Source organism: Solea solea, chromosome 16 (genome assembly GCF_958295425.1).
Source record: "Solea solea chromosome 16, fSolSol10.1, whole genome shotgun sequence".
NCBI lineage: Eukaryota > Metazoa > Chordata > Actinopteri > Pleuronectiformes > Soleidae > Solea > Solea solea.
Window position 1 is genome coordinate 2,240,001 of NC_081149.1, and position 5,000 is coordinate 2,245,000.

Sequence of the window (5,000 nt, forward strand, 5' to 3'; positions counted from 1 at the left end):
ATACTGGAATAGAGTGTAGCAGGTAGTGGAGATAAAGGCTCAAGTGCAGTGTGTTCGAAAGGCTGACTTTTGAGCTCCTCCACGAGCAGGGGGCCTTGCCTAGTCTATAAATTGAGTCTGTGTCCCCAGCCCGTCGGCTTACGGCCATACCACCCTGAGCACGCCCGATCTCGTCTGATCTCGGAAGCTAAGCAGGGTCGGGCCTGGTTAGTACTTGGATGGGAGACCGCCTGGGAATACCAGGTGCTGTAAGCTTTTACACTGCTGCTTCCTTACAAGAAACATGGGCTTGCAATTACGTTGACGCTCGGGCACACGTTAACGTCCTTCTAGTTTCAGCCTTGGATGTCGCTCTGCAAGCATGTGAGAAGCTTGGAGATGGGGAGCAGCTTACCCATCTCGGTGTAGCTTCCTAATACTGGAAAAGAGTGTAGCAGGTAGTGGAGATAAAGGCTCAAGTGCAGTGTGTTCGAAAGGCTGACTTTTGAGCTCCTCCACGAGCAGGGGGCCTTGCCTAGTCTATAAAAGGAGTCTGTGTCCCCAGCCCGTCGGCTTACGGCCATACCACCCTGAGCACGCCCGATCTCGTCTGATCTCGGAAGCTAAGCAGGGTCGGGCCTGGTTAGTACTTGGATGGGAGACCCCCTGGGAATACCAGGTGCTGTAAGCTTTTACACTGCTGCTTCCTTACAAGAAACATGGGCTTGCAATTACGTTGACGCACGGGCACGGGCACAGGCACACGTTAACGTCCTTCTAGTTCCAGCCTTGCTTTGGTTTTCACAGAAAAAAGAGAATGGTGCACCGTTCCTGGTGGCACTGCAATGCCAGGTCAATGCAAGCAGTGAAGAGAGCAAGCCCCAGTTTTCAACTCCCAATGCTCAAAAATGCATTTCATATTTAAACCCCATATAGAGGACATATCAGATATTAAACTGATAAGAACAGATACTACACTTGATCTTAGCCAAAAGGCCGAGAAGCGATGGCCCACAAGTGTCTGGGGCCAACTCAAGATCTTGGCACACAAGTTACTTGTTGTGGTGCCATGTTTTTTAAGTACGCATAACATAGGCTGCTGCTGATCACCTCCGCCCCAAGGTGATCTAAGTGCACCTCTGAGCCTTGACGGACAGCTGCTTGACATTTGACACACTCAAAGGGCGCGGCCATACAGCAAAGCCCACCAAAAACAACTTAAACTCTTGAACGTTCGAAAGGCTGACTTTTGAGCTCCTCCACGAGCAGGGGGCCTTGCCTAGTCTATAAAAGGAGTCTGTGTCCCCAGCCCGTCGGCTTACGGCCATACCACCCTGAGCACGCCCGATCTCGTCTGATCTCGGAAGCTAAGCAGGGTCGGGCCTGGTTAGTACTTGGATGGGAGACCGCCTGGGAATACCAGGTGCTGTAAGCTTTTACACTGCTGCTTCCTTACAAGAAACATGGGCTTGCAATTACGTTGACGCACGGGCACGGGCACAGGCACACGTTAACGTCCTTCTAGTTCCAGCCTTGCTTTGGTTTTCACAGAAAAAAGAGAATGGTGCACCGTTCCTGGTGGCACTGCAATGCCAGGTCAATGCAAGGAGTGAAGAGAGCAAGCCCCAGTTTTCACCTCCCAATGCTCAAAAATGCATTTAATATTTAATCCCCATATAGAGGACATATCAGATATTAAACTGATTAGAACAGATACTACACTTGATCTTAGCCAAAAGGCCGAGAAGCGATGGCCCACAAGTGTCTGGGGCCAACTCAAGATCTTGGCACACAAGTTACTTGTTGTGGTGCCATGTTTTTTAAGTGCGCATAACAAAGGCTGCTGCTGATCACCTCTGCCCCAAGGTGATCTAAGTGCACCTCTGAGCCTTGACGGACAGCTGCTTGACATTTGACACACTCAAAGGGCGCGGCCATACAGCAAAGCCCACCAAAAACAACTTAAACTCTTGAACGTTCGAAAGGCTGACCTTTGAGCTCCTACACGAGCAGGGGGCCTTGCCTAGTCTATAAAAGGAGTCTGTGTCCCCAGCCCGTCGGCTTACGGCCATACCACCCTGAGCACGCCGGATCTCGTCTGATCTCGGAAGCTAAGCAGGGTCGGGCCTGGTTAGTACTTGGATGGGACACCGCCTGGGAATACCAGGTGCTGTAAGCTTTTACACTGCTGCTTCCTTACAAGAAACATGGGCTTGCAATTACGTTGACGCACGGGCACACGTTAACGTCCTTCTAGTTTCAGCCTTGGATGTCGCTCTGCAAGCATGTGAGAAGCTTGGAGATGGGGAGCAGCTTACCCATCTCGGTGTAGCTTCCTAATACTGGAATAGAGTGTAGCAGGTAGTGGAGATAAAGGCTCAAGTGCAGTGTGTTCGAAAGGCTGACTTTTGAGCTCCTCCACGAGCAGGGGGCCTTGCCTAGTCTATAAAAGGAGTCTGGGTCCCCAGCCCGTCGGCTTACGGCCATACCACCCTGAGCACGCCCGATCTCGTCTGATCTCGGAAGCTAAGCAGCATCGGGCCTGGTTAGTACTTGGATGGGAGACCGCCTGGGAATACCAGGTGCTGTAAGCTTTTACACTGCTGCTTCCTTACAAGAAACATGGGCTTGCAATTACGTTGACGCACGGGCACACGTTAACGTCCTTCTAGTTTCAGCCTTGGATGTCGCTCTGCAAGCATGTGAGAAGCTTGGAGATGGGGAGCAGCTTACCCATCTCGGTGTAGCTTCCTAATACTGGAATAGAGTGTAGCAGGTAGTGGAGATAAAGGCTCAAGTGCAGTGTGTTCGAAAGGCTGACTTTTGAGCTCCTCCACGAGCAGGGGGCCTTGCCTAGTCTATAAAAGGAGTCTGGGTCCCCAGCCCGTCGGCTTACGGCCATACCACCCTGAGCACGCCCGATCTCGTCTGATCTCGGAAGCTAAGCAGGGTCGGGCCTGGTTAGTACTTGGATGGGAGACCGCCTGGGAATACCAGGTGCTGTAAGCTTTTACACTGCTGCTTCCTTACAAGAAACATGGGCTTGCAATTACGTTGACGCACGGGCACGGGCACAGGCACACGTTATCGTCCTTCTAGTTCCAGCCTTGCTTTGGTTTTCACAGAAAAAAGAGAATGGTGCACCGTTCCTGGTGGCACTGCAATGCCAGGTCAATGCAAGGAGTGAAGAGAGCAAGCCCCAGTTTTCACCTCCTAATGCTCAAAAATGCATTTAATATTTAATCCCCATATAGAGGACATATCAGATATTAAACTGATTAGAACAGATACTACACTTGATCTTAGCCAAAAGGCCGAGAAGCGATGGCCCACAAGTGTCTGGGGCCAACTCAAGATCTTGGCACACAAGTTACTTGTTGTGGTGCCATGTTTTTTAAGTGCGCATAACAAAGGCTGCTGCTGATCACCTCTGCCCCAAGGTGATCTAAGTGCACCTCTGAGCCTTGACGGACAGCTGCTTGACATTTGACACACTCAAAGGGCGCGGCCATACAGCAAAGCCCACCAAAAACAACTTAAACTCTTGAACGTTCGAAAGGCTGACCTTTGAGCTCCTACACGAGCAGGGGGCCTTGCCTAGTCTATAAAAGGAGTCTGTGTCCCCAGCCCGTCGGCTTACGGCCATACCACCCTGAGCACGCCGGATCTCGTCTGATCTCGGAAGCTAAGCAGGGTCGGGCCTGGTTAGTACTTGGATGGGACACCGCCTGGGAATACCAGGTGCTGTAAGCTTTTACACTGCTGCTTCCTTACAAGAAACATGGGCTTGCAATTACGTTGACGCACGGGCACACGTTAACGTCCTTCTAGTTTCAGCCTTGGATGTCGCTCTGCAAGCATGTGAGAAGCTTGGAGATGGGGAGCAGCTTACCCATCTCGGTGTAGCTTCCTAATACTGGAATAGAGTGTAGCAGGTAGTGGAGATAAAGGCTCAAGTGCAGTGTGTTCGAAAGGCTGACTTTTGAGCTCCTCCACGAGCAGGGGGCCTTGCCTAGTCTATAAAAGGAGTCTGGGTCCCCAGCCCGTCGGCTTACGGCCATACCACCCTGAGCACGCCCGATCTCGTCTGATCTCGGAAGCTAAGCAGGGTCGGGCCTGGTTAGTACTTGGATGGGAGACCGCCTGGGAATACCAGGTGCTGTAAGCTTTTACACTGCTGCTTCCTTACAAGAAACATGGGCTTGCAATTACGTTGACGCACGGGCACGGGCACAGGCACACGTTATCGTCCTTCTAGTTCCAGCCTTGCTTTGGTTTTCACAGAAAAAAGAGAATGGTGCACCGTTCCTGGTGGCACTGCAATGCCAGGTCAATGCAAGGAGTGAAGAGAGCAAGCCCCAGTTTTCACCTCCTAATGCTCAAAAATGCATTTAATATTTAATCCCCATATAGAGGACATATCAGATATTAAACTGATTAGAACAGATACTACACTTGATCTTAGCCAAAAGGCCGAGAAGCGATGGCCCACAAGTGTCTGGGGCCAACTCAAGATCTTGGCACACAAGTTACTTGTTGTGGTGCCATGTTTTTTAAGTGCGCATAACAAAGGCTGCTGCTGATCACCTCTGCCCCAAGGTGATCTAAGTGCACCTCTGAGCCTTGACGGACAGCTGCTTGACATTTGACACACTCAAAGGGCGCGGCCATACAGCAAAGCCCACCAAAAACAACTTAAACTCTTGAACGTTCGAAAGGCTGACCTTTGAGCTCCTACACGAGCAGGGGGCCTTGCCTAGTCTATAAAAGGAGTCTGTGTCCCCAGCCCGTCGGCTTACGGCCATACCACCCTGAGCACGCCGGATCTCGTCTGATCTCGGAAGCTAAGCAGGGTCGGGCCTGGTTAGTACTTGGATTGGACACAGCCTGGGAATACCAGGTGCTGTAAGCTTTTACACAGCTGCTTCCTTACAAGAAACATGGGCTTGCAATTACGTTGACGCACGGGCACACGTTAACGTCCTTCTAGTTTCAGCCTTGGATGTCGCTCTGCAAGCATG

The 5,000-nt window shown here is 51.3% G+C and overlaps 13 non-coding genes across 13 annotated transcripts; 9 read left to right on the plus strand and 4 right to left on the minus strand.

The window, feature by feature from the left end:
* The first annotated feature begins 136 nt into the window (after positions 1-136).
* Positions 137-255, plus strand: LOC131441927 (5S ribosomal RNA). Its single transcript, XR_009232518.1, has one exon. It is a non-coding gene; the product is annotated as a 5S ribosomal RNA (ribosomal RNA).
* A 296-nt stretch (positions 256-551) lies between these two features.
* LOC131477022 (5S ribosomal RNA) lies at positions 552-670 on the plus strand. Its single transcript, XR_009243377.1, has one exon. It is a non-coding gene; the product is annotated as a 5S ribosomal RNA (ribosomal RNA).
* A 124-nt stretch (positions 671-794) lies between these two features.
* LOC131442798 (U2 spliceosomal RNA) lies at positions 795-987 on the minus strand. Its single transcript, XR_009233359.1, has one exon. It is a non-coding gene; the product is annotated as a U2 spliceosomal RNA (small nuclear RNA).
* A 308-nt stretch (positions 988-1,295) lies between these two features.
* Positions 1,296-1,414, plus strand: LOC131441938 (5S ribosomal RNA). Its single transcript, XR_009232529.1, has one exon. It is a non-coding gene; the product is annotated as a 5S ribosomal RNA (ribosomal RNA).
* A 124-nt stretch (positions 1,415-1,538) lies between these two features.
* LOC131442723 (U2 spliceosomal RNA) lies at positions 1,539-1,731 on the minus strand. Its single transcript, XR_009233286.1, has one exon. It is a non-coding gene; the product is annotated as a U2 spliceosomal RNA (small nuclear RNA).
* A 308-nt stretch (positions 1,732-2,039) lies between these two features.
* On the plus strand, positions 2,040-2,158 carry LOC131441118 (5S ribosomal RNA). Its single transcript, XR_009231794.1, has one exon. It is a non-coding gene; the product is annotated as a 5S ribosomal RNA (ribosomal RNA).
* Positions 2,159-2,454: 296 nt separating this feature from the next.
* Positions 2,455-2,573, plus strand: LOC131441220 (5S ribosomal RNA). Its single transcript, XR_009231893.1, has one exon. It is a non-coding gene; the product is annotated as a 5S ribosomal RNA (ribosomal RNA).
* A 296-nt stretch (positions 2,574-2,869) lies between these two features.
* Positions 2,870-2,988, plus strand: LOC131441950 (5S ribosomal RNA). The gene has a single exon (XR_009232540.1). It is a non-coding gene; the product is annotated as a 5S ribosomal RNA (ribosomal RNA).
* Positions 2,989-3,112: 124 nt separating this feature from the next.
* On the minus strand, positions 3,113-3,305 carry LOC131442729 (U2 spliceosomal RNA). Its single transcript, XR_009233292.1, has one exon. It is a non-coding gene; the product is annotated as a U2 spliceosomal RNA (small nuclear RNA).
* A 308-nt stretch (positions 3,306-3,613) lies between these two features.
* On the plus strand, positions 3,614-3,732 carry LOC131441119 (5S ribosomal RNA). Its single transcript, XR_009231795.1, has one exon. It is a non-coding gene; the product is annotated as a 5S ribosomal RNA (ribosomal RNA).
* A 296-nt stretch (positions 3,733-4,028) lies between these two features.
* Positions 4,029-4,147, plus strand: LOC131441962 (5S ribosomal RNA). The gene has a single exon (XR_009232551.1). It is a non-coding gene; the product is annotated as a 5S ribosomal RNA (ribosomal RNA).
* Positions 4,148-4,271: 124 nt separating this feature from the next.
* Positions 4,272-4,464, minus strand: LOC131442730 (U2 spliceosomal RNA). The gene has a single exon (XR_009233293.1). It is a non-coding gene; the product is annotated as a U2 spliceosomal RNA (small nuclear RNA).
* A 308-nt stretch (positions 4,465-4,772) lies between these two features.
* Positions 4,773-4,891, plus strand: LOC131441324 (5S ribosomal RNA). The gene has a single exon (XR_009231992.1). It is a non-coding gene; the product is annotated as a 5S ribosomal RNA (ribosomal RNA).
* Positions 4,892-5,000: the final 109 nt, after the last annotated feature.